A 13,772-nucleotide genomic window follows, 5' to 3' on the forward strand; every position below is an offset into this window, starting at 1 on the left:
TAGACTAAGAATCCAATACCATATAGGTTAGGACTACTTTTATTGTAACAGCTATAGTAACAGAATATTGCGAGTCTGAATGTGTTTCCCCCTCAACTTTCTGTGAATTAGAGAGGAGCCTGTCTGAGACACTTACTTAAACTAATTGGCCTGGGCTAAAAGGTCTGCTTGTCTGACTGTTACCTTGGTAGTGGGTCTTCCTCCTGTCCTTCAAGACCATTCCCTATTGGCTCTACATAATAATGTATAGATTGGAGGTTACTCTGCCTAATCAGGATGCTGTATGATATCCCTATCACACAAATTAGAAACAGCAATAATGGTGCCGGTATTCCCATCCAAGAAGCAGTGAAACTGGACTGCATCCTGCCCTCCTCTTTTTAATATATATGTAAACTAAATGGTCACCTCTTTAAAATGGAATTCCATTTCCCTATGCTTAACAACAGACAGCTGTCCATACTCCTTTTATACAGATGATGTAGCCATTCTCTCTCACACTTGGGTTGATCTTAGAAGAAGTCCACAGGCCCTAGCTGATCACTGTAGAGAAGAATTCCTTATAATTTACTACTCAAAAACAAAATTATAGTCTTCTTAAAGGGACTGAGACATTATCAGCCATATGAGGGGTAACAAGAAATAACTGCACAGAAGACTGAAAATTACTTTTATTTAGACTGGCTATAGTAACAAAGTCACACAAGTCTGATTGTGTTCCCCGTCCTCTTTCTTTTATAACTATGTGATTTAGGGAGGTGTCTGAGATATTTGCACACACTTTCTACATATCTTGGACTAAATCTATGTTTTCCTTTTCACCTCTTTGGTAACAGTTTTCTGCTCTCTCCTTCAAGGCCATTCTCTTTACTCTCTATAGACATCTTAAACATCAATGACAGATAAATGATAATATGGTAAACCGAGTTTTATGTTTTAAATATCTCAGCATAGTATTTCAACACTCAGGAATCTGGAGAGAACAAATCAACTCTAGCTCTGATAAGGCCAATAATAGTGCTAAGGTTACACTAGGCTTCTTTTATACCAGTGGAAGTAAGAATATACCCACTGACATAAAACTACGTAAAGCTAAATATCTTTTCCAAATTATATATGGCTCACAGGTATGCACATACAACAACCTAAAATCTCAAGATACAGTGCAGTCCAAAGTCTTAAGAGTGCTATTTGGAGTGCCTTACTGGGTTCCAAATGCAGCACTTTGCCCAGAAACTGGGCTGATTTCCTTGGATTGCAGGGATTGTTTATCCCAGCTTTACTTTTGACTTAAATTTACCTTTCCACTAATCCCCTGGCTGCCATGATTTTTTTTTTTTTTTTGGTTAATTTTCCCTCTTCTTGGAGGGGAAGAGTCCAGAATGACTTACATCAATGTGGTTTTTCAAGAAATGGCTTCCCAGCTCTGGAGCTTCCAGAACTGAAAGTGAGTCTGGCAGCAAGTGTTTGACATACCAGTAGTCCTTGGTTAACAACCATTCATTCAGTGACCATTTGGAGTTTTGATGGCACTGAACAAGGAGACTTACACCTGGTCCTTGAAATTGCAGCTGTCACACCATCCCCACAGTCACATGATTGTGATTTAGGTGCTTGGCAACTGGCTCTCAATTACAATGGTCTCAGTATACCATAGACATTTTATCACCATTTGTGACCTTCACAGCCAGCTTCCAACAAGCAAAGTCAGTGGAGAAACCAGCAGGAGGTCACAAATGGTGATCACATGACATCACACCTAACAATCACATAGGATTCACTTAATGACTGCAACTGGAGTTGCTGTCATAAGTCAGCATGGTCGCGTGATGCTGTGCTTTACAACTGTGTCGCTTAGTGATCAAGTTCCTGGTCCCAATTACCATCATTAACCAAGAACTATCTGTAGTTTTTAAGGTAGAGCAGGTCATATTAGCTCACTGCATATTAGGCAGTATATAAGTAGGTAACCTTTCATACCAGCAAAATATTTCTTCAACGTCACCTGCCCATCACACTTCAGAGTTTTCTCTTTAACTCACCTTAATGTCTTGTCTTCTGCATTATTGGAGGGAAGATACAGTAACATTCCTTTTGCAGACCAGATGCGTCCCTATGCTCTGGAGGAAACTGACACCCTAGCTCATGCTCTTTCAATGCCGTTTTTATCGTAACTTACACTCTATCCTTATACTTTCATCTGCCAACAGATGCCTTTTGCCTTGAGGACAATCTCATTTGTTCCTTCCTGTCAGAACCCTAACATCACCAGTAGAGTTGCAAAAATCTCTCTTAGATGCCATTGCCCAATGTAGGAAACTAGTTTCTTAATGTTCTGATTACATTTTTATTTGTTCTTTTCAGCTTCTTACATTGCATCTAGGTTTTATTTCCTGTCATACCTTGTCTGTTACTGACCAATATACGATTTTACTTGTATCAATTTACATACACACATAGTCATGTCTTTATGTGTTCACTCAATGGTCTACGATTCAATAGGCAGAATTTCAGCATTTTACTCTTAAGGTATTTTTATTCATTAATTTAATATCCTGCTATTTGTGCATAGCATCACGTGCACTCCTGCTGATATCTTAGAAATGTTTTAGACTTAAGGCATTTTTATTGTCCTTTCTAGATAAGGCGTATACTTTTTTTCCTATGTCATGGCTTGCTGTGCTTTGTTCTTTTATTCTTCTTATAAAGCTGATTGCTTAATTTTCTGGTCAGTGATTATAATCAAAATTATCTATATCTATCTAGTAAAAATTTTCATCGAACATTAACTATACAGCTAGAAACCACTCTTCCCCAAACCTCTTACAGATATATTGCCTACACAGTTAGAGTGGCACTTCTGTACAGGAGTGTGTAAATAACCTTGAACAAGGTATACAGGAACAGTCAAGGCAAGGTAATAGACAGCTTAGACTTGGGAAGGGAGAAGACCTAAGAAAGAAACTCAAACATGACCTCACCTTGACTCTGTTTGGTATTGGAAAGGGCAGAGAGAAACCCTGGCAAGCTTTCAAGATTCTACCCTCTAGCATTGCTGTAATCCTTGCATTATCTGATTCCTGACCTGGCCTATCTTGAAAGGCCGACAACTTCTGCTTTAAAAGCTGTAGTAATAATTTGCAAAGCAAGGACCTACAAATTGGTGAATACCAATTATTAGCTTCTCTTTCCGCTGGCATATTCCATGCTTGCTGGATGAGAGTGATTCATCTCACTGTTGAAACAAGTGACCATCTCCTCCAATGGTAATTGAGAAGGACATCTCCTGAGGGAGCTCATCCATATGCATTTCCTATGCGCTGATTCCTCTAAGCTGGAGTTTCACTATTCCATCTGTATTTATTCCAGTTGAAGATTTTATACCCCTGACTAACAGTTGAAGAAATATGTTAGTTTAACTAATTCAATATATGCTAGCATGTACACTTAAAAGGCTATTAATTCCAATCCCCAAAGAGTAGCCTATGGCTGAAACAAAATCAATATGATTAAGTCAATGTCAGTACACAACGGGGAACAACATAATCAAGAAATTTATGAACCTTTGAAAACTATTAATCATTTAGCCAAGTATTTATGTTATAGTGTCACCCTAACATATCATATGGTTGATCACTAATTAGCGCAGCATTTATTATGTGCGCAGAACATTTTTTGAATCTAGTAACAAGTAGTTATAACATTCGGAAAATAATACTGTGCGATATTAAAACCTTTTCTGTCAGGTCAAGGCATCTATTAGGAATGACTATTTAATGCCAGAGTCAAACTCTACATAACTCAATGAATCATATTCTAAAGCTGGTCAATTTTAAGAGCCAAAAACTCAGCATGTGATTGTTTGAAAGAAGACAGAATTCTCCTATCCAATGTTTATTATTTCCTCTACCGATGATGGGATACAAAGAAGCAATAATGGTTTGTTTCATAATAAAGGAAACAAAATCGTCCCCTTCATTGCATTTCATTTTAATTTTTTAGTCAAATGGTTAAATGAATGCACTTCTCTAATGTTGCGGTGTGTACTGTGCACACGCGCACACACACATACACATTTTCATTACAGCGAGATATAAAATAGGCCGGATAATGCAAATCAGCACCACGAACCTTAATTAACATTAAGATATTAAAACAAAAACCTCCTTCAGGAAACAGACTGCAAAAACCCTTTTTTAAGACTATGGCTTTTTTCATAAAGTGTTTCGCAATCTTATAAACCGGGTTCTTTTTAAAATTCCTCAGATGTTTCATCTGAGGAAAATTCTCCAAAATGTATTTTGTATTTTATTTTGGTGAACTTTCAATGGCAGCTGTGATAGAGTCAATTCCCTATGTCTGTCTTATAACTGCATTTAAACCATGTTATTTCTTTATTAAACATAACAGATGTCCCATAAAGGCAGCCCTACACAATTCACAAGGCTTCAAACTAAATATTAAGTTTAAAAACTAGATTAATATTTCAGTAATGAAATCTGACCCCAAATATGTGAATAGATGAACTCTACTTTTTTTTTTTTTAATTTCCTGATAGAGTCTGTTGGATACTAATTAGTGCTAGATATTTTGATAAATTATTTTCAGTTATACTTTGCGTGTATTGTTGTGAAGTCAGTTAGTTTGCTTCTGTGGTATTAATGGAATAAAATAATTTGAAGGCTATATTGCTAGGTGTTAAATTAGCCCAGTGCTGCAATCTGATTACTAATAGGTACCACGTACATGTTATTTGCAATACCTATTTAAAGCCTGAGTTAGTCCTATTCAAACTTCCTCTTTTTGATTTAGCAAGCACATGACATTAAAGACTGAAAGACACATCCAAGATCCAACGATTCCTATTCTTGTTACCCATGCTGTTGTTGCGATTAAGTTAGCTGATAACCTCATTGCTTCAAATGGAAATTGGCAGAAGTGTAGGTAAAATGAACTCTAGCATTCTGCCAACATTTTGATACTTCTCCCTCTCTCGTGATATGCTTTCAAGGCTGAAAAGAATCAGCTACATCAAGACCACCCAGCTGTGCTAAGCTCAAGCACCAATAAGTCTAGAGAAACTGTTGCTGCTTACTCATACCATGAAACTTGCATTCCAGAATAAAACTGGCCTTGTTGTTGGAAGCCAAGTGAAAAAGAGCAGCTACAAAGAGAGTGGGATAAAAGAATATGGAGAAAAAGGAAGTTATGCTTTTTCATCACCAGTGAATATGGAGAAAATGATAAGAACAGCAGTTGACTAAGTAATGTAGTTCTTAGCAGCACTATAAGCAAAGGTCATTCATGGAGCTTGAGACATTAGAGTCCTTGTTCTACAGACTAGCTTTTTCCATTGTCTATATACACATATTTATTACTTCTATTATATTTATTACAGAGAGAGAGAGATAAAGGAAAAGGACCCAATAAATACATTTTCTTGAGACGGAGTGGTCCACTGCCAAGATATTTGTCATCTTGGACAAAGTATGCTCAAGGTTTGGGCTTTTAAAGTTTGGGGAAAGATTAAATTGAGTTCTAAATTCCTTATTCATGAATGCTACAGATCATGGCACCTTCCCCATGTTGCATCTCTGAAGACAGGCAGAATAAGCCTATCACAAGACTGAAAATATCAAAACTAATGAATATATTTCTTTATTGAATTTTTATCTTCCTTTTATTTTCGGTCACCTCAAGGTGACATACATACATAAGGGCTCTACCTCCTATTTTCTCTCCACAACACCCTGGGAGGTGAGAATGACTGGCCCAAAATCACCAAGCTGGTTTTCAGGCCTAGAACTCACAGTCTCCTTGTTTCTAGTCTAGCACCTTTGCCACTACACAAAACTGACTCTTCCTATTAAAATTGTTAGCAAATTTCAAGACATTACTCCTTGACTATGTCATTAGCACTATAATTGAAATGTAATCAGATTATCAAAGTAATTTTAAAGCACTCTGTTTTTGACATCAGTCTGAAATGTGCAAAGATCAAAGCTTGTATATTAAATTCTGACCTATTACCCTTGGTAATATATTCTTAATTCCTCTGTGGACTGGTATTTTTATACAATGTGTGTCAGTACAGAGTATAAAGTATATATTTTAGCACTATCAAGAATATCACAAAACAATTGTTAAGTTTGCCAGGTATATGCCACTTAAGTTTTTCTGCAAATCAATCTTGCAATAAAGCTCATTGTTCTAAATATAGCTGAATAGAATATTGAAATAACCCAATCATGTGTGCTATTACAGTGACAGGATAAATTGGAATCTGGACTTCCTGGGAAGAAATGGCAAACTGAAGATGGCTTTACTTCAAGCATGGCAGAATGAAGAGCCGGCAAGTACACTGACTCCTTGTAATTCCTCTCTGGACAAGGAGAGGATTTGAGATTGCCTACAAGTGCTTCATACAATTGCTCCTCACAAGGATACTGCAAGACAGCAGTCTCCAGAGGATTTAGAGTCCGAGATATGAGGCAATAGCTATCTTGCTCAACCCACCATTGGCACCTTTAAGGACACTGGGTTTGCATACTTCCTTTTCTAATCACTTTCAGAAATTGCTTGTTAACTGCTTTTCAGCTGTTAAGCTTCCTAATATCGACATGTTTTACAACACGGGGGAGTTTCCTTCAATCCTTAGTGAAAGAAGTTTTAAATACAAGTTTAAGGACTTTTTTTTTTTCTGGAAAAAACAGCAAAAGGGTAATTAAAACTTTGATTTTAGAAAGTTACCAATGGACTAAGGGTCCAGATTGATTTGAAATAAGATTTTGGAATCAGTTATAAGCATCCTTCCAATGGGAAAATACTTTTGTTTTGAATTCTTTTTTAAAAAAAAAAAGATATGATGGGACTTTGAAGGTTGGAGACTAGAGGGAACTAGAAGGAACTAAAGTTTACAATTAAAGGAGAAGAACACTTAAATTAGACTTACTAATATAGAATGGAGCAAAATATTTTAACATTTAACACATTGAAAGATATTTTTGAATAATGGACCTGAAATTAATTTTAAGAGTGTCTGCTTCTATAGATAGACTGTGTTTAAAAGATGTTATGGAAGAGGAGCAAGTTTTACTGGACAAGACTAAAACTGATCTGAAAGTGGATTTTAAAATGACAAGCTACAAGAATGATATGCAAAAAAATGCTACACTGGACATACAAAAGAAACCAGCTAATGTCTTAATAATTAAAAGGGATATACAAATAACAAACCAAGAGAGTGACCTGGATAATCTTCCCATATTGGATTTACAAAAGAGAATTGTTAAAGCTTTGAAGAAAATTTTCTGAGAAGGGACAAAGAAAACATGAAAAGAAATCAATTGCTAGGACATTATTGGAAGGGACTAAAGATCAAGATTGTTAAAAGTAAAATGAAGGAATCTAAAGTTGGTTTATTTGATCAAGGTTAAAATAAATATGTTGATATCTCTGGTAACCGTTAGTGAACTTTTGCTGACCAGGCCTGAACAACAAGGCTTTAAGGATTTATTTATAGATAAGATATGAGATATGGGAAGAGGAGATCATTTGTTGTATTTTAAGAGAAGGTGGTAAGTTACTAAACTGTTTATACTTGTGATGAAGTCACTTCTTTATTCATTGATAGATAGATAGATAGATAGATAGATAGATAGATAGATAGATAGATCGGTCATCACAAGTGTGTGTGTGTGTGTGTGTGTGTGTGTATACACATACACTTTTTCTTTACCATATTATTTTTTTCTTTCTTTTCTATTTCTTTTCTATTTCTTTTTCTTTTCTTCCTTCTATTTTTTCTTTTCTTTTTCTTTCTTCTAAGTATTCATTTGTTATCATTGTAGTTGTAATTTTTAAGAAAATTACTATTAAAAAAAGGATAAATCAGAATCTCAATATGCTTGACATACAATAACAAAAGAAAGGCATATTCCCCTAATACATCAGAAGGAAAAGATTTAACTGACAGCACTCATACAAATTGTTTATGTTGGATTAGCTCTCTGTGTCCATTCAGCACATAAAATTATGCCTAACATATCATGCCATCGTTATTATAAGAGGATGGAAGCACAAATGGATAAAAGCAGAAAAAGGCCAGCAGTAAATATGTGCTTCATAAATGTACTTGTTAGTGTCTGTCATAGTATATTTCTTTATTTGATTATGTGCAGAGCATACTGATGGATAGGGAGGTCAAAATGAGAGGCTATTACATGCTATAAGAATTCCTGACTTGTGCACCTAACCCAAAAAGTGTTTTAAATGTTCTTGGCTAGTTTTTTTTTAAGAAATACCAATAAAGGAGTAGGACATTGTTCAGATTTCAAACATTGGGACAGACACATCTGTCCATTGGGGAGAAATGGAAAGATTTTGCACAGGACACAAACAGCTTCATTTCCTTTGGAAAGATTTTACTGGATAAGCAAATTAACCAGATAATTTTACAGGGAAGCCTAATTCAACTTGACAAGGTCCATAAGATCATAAAGTGGTCACAGACATGGTTATTAAAGAAGATAAGACCCAATGACAGTATAATTGGAATCTTGTCTGCATGCTTAGATTAGGTGGGAAGAAAACATCTAAAGGTAGATACATAATGATTAATGTACTGTTCTTATTTTCTGGAAAATATGCTTCCTCTCTTTCTTTCTAGAAAATTGATTATCCTTACTTTAAAATGAGTTTTTATTTTGTAAAAAGACTGTAGATCAGGAATAGTTGCATCAGTTATGGAGGCTTGCTGTTACTGTACGTTCCTTCCACAGGCATTCACAAGTAGTCACAATGATGCCAAAATGGTAACTTATGCATTATGGTGCTTGTTGTTACTTCCATAGTGACATGACTTGCAGATGCAAAAGGGGCAGAGTTTGAGTTGCAATATCATGGCACGTGTTGTCATTAGCCTCCCCCCACCCCTTTACTTCCCCTGTGAATGCCCCTGATGTGGTAGCATATTAGTGACCAGGAGCTACATTGTTTTCCACTAGTTCATATTCCAACTGAATATGAATGTATGGATTTGTTTGGGAAAAAAAATAGTTTTAGAAAAAATAGTCTTAGCATCAACAGAAGTATAATTTCTTCTTTGGTCCAGTTTCGGGAAGGAGTCAGAGAAATTGGAATAGTTTTGAAGAAGGCACAAGGATGTTGAGGACTTGAAAATAAATCTTATGAAAAAGATTGAAGGAGCCAGTACATTTACCCTTGAGAAAAGTCAATGGTATTATGGTGGTAGTGATGGGAATGGCAATAACTCTTCAAATACCTGAAAAAAATATCACATTGAAGAATATCAAGACTGGTACTCTTTTGTTCCTGAGTGAAAGAAGGCAGATGCTGATAAAACAGAGAAACTTCCTAACAATAAAGCAATTGAATAGGCTCCCAGTAAAGCAGTCAGTATGCTCCCATTCACTAAATATCTTCAAACCAAGGGTAGAAAAAAACTGAAGACCTGGTTCTGCCATTACACATGGGGTGGGGATGGGAATAGTCAGTTTTGGGGTTGGCTGGTTCCCTAGTCTTACCTTTGACCAATATTATCTGGTCAGAGGCTGAAATAATATCACCATCTCTTGGATTTTATTGTATTTAATACTTGTATTGTATATTTGTATTATTTATGTTTTTATTGATTTTAAATTGTTTTGTTGTGAACCATCCAGAGTCCCTCCTTGTGCGGGAGTTGGGCAGTGATATAAATTTGACATATAAATAAATAAAAATAAAATAGACAGACAGACAGACATCTAAAAAGTTTTAATTTGGACTTCTGCCCATAAGAATGGTTGGACGTGTTGGTTGAAAGGACTAGTTCCTTTCAACCTGGCATTGTGGTCTCATGCCCACCACCTTGCAGATTTTGACCACTTGAAAATGTTGTTGTTACAAAATTTCCATCCCACCTTTCAATCAAGGTAGCATAGTAGCACTCTCTCTTCCCCAGTCTTCCCCAACAGCCCTTTGAGGTAGGCTGCTCTGAGAGAGGATGACTGGCTCAGAGTCACCCAGTAAGTTTCTGTAACTGAGGATGGAGTTGGTAGATCAGTTTATTTTATGTCCCTGCATTACTTATCCAACACGATGTGACATGGTGAGCACCTTGCTAATTTTGACTACCAGCGTGAAGCATGTTAAAAACAACTGCTGGAAGTCAAACGTGGAGGAGTAAGATAACTTGTGTCCCAAATGCATGAAATGAACAAAACAAAATTGCTCAGTATGGATAAGTAGCAATATAACAGCAAAATGCTATAATTTAATCTTTGTGACATGCAAGGGGGCCCTAGAATTGACAGGAGTTTTTTTCTAATAATATTGAAAGAAGACTGTAGGGGTTCCTATCTCTGCTATTCCCCCCCCCCCTTTTTTTTTTTGAATGAAATACTGCTATTTTAAAATGTAAGTCTTGCAAAATATATGTGTAGTGTATGGTTTATAAATAGGGGCAACTATTACTAAGCTGCATCAGTGAATATGAAATATCACAGTGTACTTTCAGAACTCCACGGGTTCCTCTTACAAAAAAAGGAAAGATATTCACAGAATTAAATTGCTGTGGGAACAATTGTGTTGCAACTTACATCAAGGAAAAAAATGATAATATCTTTGATAAAAGATTTCTGAATGCATTATAGTTTAAAACATCACCTGCATATATAGAGTTCTCAGGCAGTCTCCCCTCCACTCTTCATCCAAGCTGCTGCATTGAGATTCCTTGGATCATGGCCTGGAATCCAAATTAGCACATTGAAGTGAATAATGAGCATGTAGTTCCAAGGGAATAGCAAACAAAGTTCCCTTCCATCATTAGTTGTGTGATTTAGACTGTACGGAGAGAAAGACAAAGAGAGAGAGATTGCACACATTTAATGATATCGCTGGAACTTCCTCCTTACCATCGTCATCTGTTGGCTCCCATCTAGGGCTGTCCAAGCATTATGCAGTAATATCCCCAGCGAGAAAGCCTAGCAAATGTGTTTGGCTCTTCCAGTGAGTATCGGATTACAAGGACAGCCTACACATATTTAGCAGGAATCCTCGTTGCACTTTCAGATCCCAGTGCATGGACAATATAACAGCATGGCCAGGAAGAAACAGGATGGCTTAGATGCAGTCAATGGGAAGCCACTAACACCTATGCATGCTCTCTTGCAGGACTAAAAGGTCACACTTTTGATACATACCAGCTAATTTGCTACAGCCACTGACACTCTAATGTTTGATTAGAATCCAGCTAGGGCACATAGCCTGGGGAGAACAAGTTTCACCAACATTTCAGCAAAGCTATTTCCTCTTTCAGAAACCTTTCAGCTATGACTCCAAAAAGAAGGGTAAGTTGCATCTGGTGGTTATGAAGCATTGCCTCGACACTGAAATTGTGTTATTTGTCTTCGGATGAAATAAAAGAACTGGATGCCATCCCATTTACAATATTTCTAATTGTAGAGGAGAGTTCATATGTTGAGTTCGGGGATAAAATGGCACAATAGACAAAAAGAAATAAAATCAAGGGAAGGGAACGCTGGCAATAAGGGTAGATGTTATCATCATCTTGGACAGGGATAGCAAACATGGTGATTATGGACATCCGAGGCCTTTCTGACTAGTCTGACCTTTTGTATGGTTGAGTATGTGTGTATACCCTTTAAATATATTTGGGAATAATAATAGCAACAACAACAACAACAACTGTTGATAAGAAAGACAAAATGTCTGGATAGTGGACATTGCAATACCTGGAGACAGCAGAATAGCTGAGAAAGAACTGGAGAAAATCACAAAATACAAAGATCTGCAAGTAGAAGTAGGATGACTATCCTACTAAAAGAAAGCAAAGATAGTACCAATAGTTATAGACATCTTAGGTGCAAACCCAAAACATCTGGAGCACCACTTGAAGACCCTCGGCATTTACAAAATCATCATCAGTCAACTGCAAAAGGCAGCTTTACTTGGAACAGCTTATATCCTGCGATGATACGTTGAATACCATCAAACAACAACATCTGCCTATCCCAGGTCCTCAGGAAGGACTTGATAGATGGATAAAAATGTCAAATCCAGTCTAAACATCTGGCTGACTGTGCGACCAACCATAATAAGAAGTGTTTTGGTTGAAAGTATACCCACTCTCCTAGGGGCATGGGGGAGACAAAGGTAAGATCAGGAGACAGAGAGAACATCTGGGGAATTAGATACAGAATGTCTTCATAGCATCATAAACCTGGAAGGGTTGATTTAGATCACAAAGCCCAACCTCCTGTTCAAAGCAAGAATCTAAATTAAATTCTCTCTGGGAGATGGCTGCTCAGTTTCCACCTGAACAGATCCAACTAATGGCTCATCATGTCTCTGGATAATTGGTTTCACCATCAAACTATCCTTAGTGTTAGGAAATTTATTTTAATGTTCATGCAAAGTCTCCTTTCATGTACCTTAAATCTATTGTTCTATGCCCACCTTCTGGAACAAAAGGCAACAGGTTTTGACCTTCCACATGACATCTTTTCAGGTATTTGGTTATCCTTTGGTTCTCTTTTCCCTAAACATATCAGCTCCTTTGATTCATCTTCACTCTCCCTTCTTGCTTAGAATTTAGTTTCTAATACCCTTGCTGTGGCCCTTCTCTGAACATACTCAATTTTTCTGAATCCCTCAAAAATGTGTTATCCAGGGCTTGGTGGGACTTGACCCAAACAGAATAGAAAAGGGTGATTATTTCCCAAGATGTGGAGACATTTGCCTTCTTTGCAGGTAGATTAGACAGCTAGCTCATATTCGATTAGCAAGTGACAAGTATTCCAAGGTTGTCGTTGTTGTTGTTGTTTTGCAAGTACCTACACCAACAAGGCATCCTCTATTTTTGTTTCCCCAGTTAAGAACTTTGCGTGTGTCTCTGATAAATTCCATTCTGTAACTTTTGGTCCATTTCTCCAAACGATTAAGGTAATTCTCTCCTCCAGGGTGTTAGCTATTCTGCCCAATTTTGTTTCACCAGCAAATTGTGAAAGTTCAATTCAGTTCAATAATATAATATTTCAATTTCGAGGCTGCCCAACTCTACAACGACTTTGAGTGGCTTATAGTTAAAAAAAGAATGAAAATGAAAACAAGATATATCAAAGAGTAGAAAATCTAACCAATCAGAACCCGGGCCCCATAGCACAAAAAGATCAAAAGGATACCGCAAAGAATTCCTCCAGCTCTTTAACCAAATCATCAATGAAATTATTGAGAAGGAGAGGCCTTTGAACTGGACTTAACTTTCTGGCACCTCATTTGATATCTCTTTCACATTCAATGAGGTACCATTGATGAACACTTTTGAGTCCATGTTTTGAGCCAGATATAAGTTTACCTTATAGTAAATGGGTTTGTTTATGATTGTCATACTCCCTGTGACAAGTATTCAAAAAAGCAAGCCTATATTACAGCTATTTTGTAAGCCTCAAACTATTGAAAACTTCTGATTTTTTTTTTCCCCACCACATAAGGCCTTCCTTCTCAGCTATGAACTGGAATGGGTGATTCATTCATAATCCCCAAATGGCCTTCCCCCATTCCCTGCCACCAGAATACAAGGAAAGTTATTTCTATACTTAATAATAAATTATACAGATATCACTTCCAAGTAATAAAAAAGGAAAATGATTTTTATGAAGCATTTGTGGAATAATGCTTTAAGATGTTACATTTTCAGTCCAAATGGTTGAAATACCCATGATAAGCAGAAAAAGTTAATGAAAGATAGA

General features: G+C 36.7%; 1 long non-coding RNA gene across 2 annotated transcripts in view; it reads right to left on the reverse strand.

The window, feature by feature from the left end:
- The window catches only part of LOC148215160 (uncharacterized), a 98,320-nt gene that overhangs the window by 10,420 nt on the left and 74,128 nt on the right, over positions 1-13,772 (reverse strand). Inside the window, exon 2 of one of the 2 annotated variants that reach the window (XR_015796730.1) lies at positions 10,669-10,845. This is a non-coding gene — a long non-coding RNA (uncharacterized LOC148215160). The remainder of the gene's footprint in view (positions 1-10,668; positions 10,846-13,772) is intronic. The other variant, XR_015796731.1, reaches the window with a different exon arrangement.

This window comes from Python bivittatus, unplaced genomic scaffold, assembly GCF_059951505.1.
Source record: "Python bivittatus isolate LINGU-HERP-01145 unplaced genomic scaffold, Pbiv_v1 ctg000350_np1212, whole genome shotgun sequence".
Taxonomy (NCBI): Eukaryota; Metazoa; Chordata; class Lepidosauria; order Squamata; family Pythonidae; genus Python; species Python bivittatus.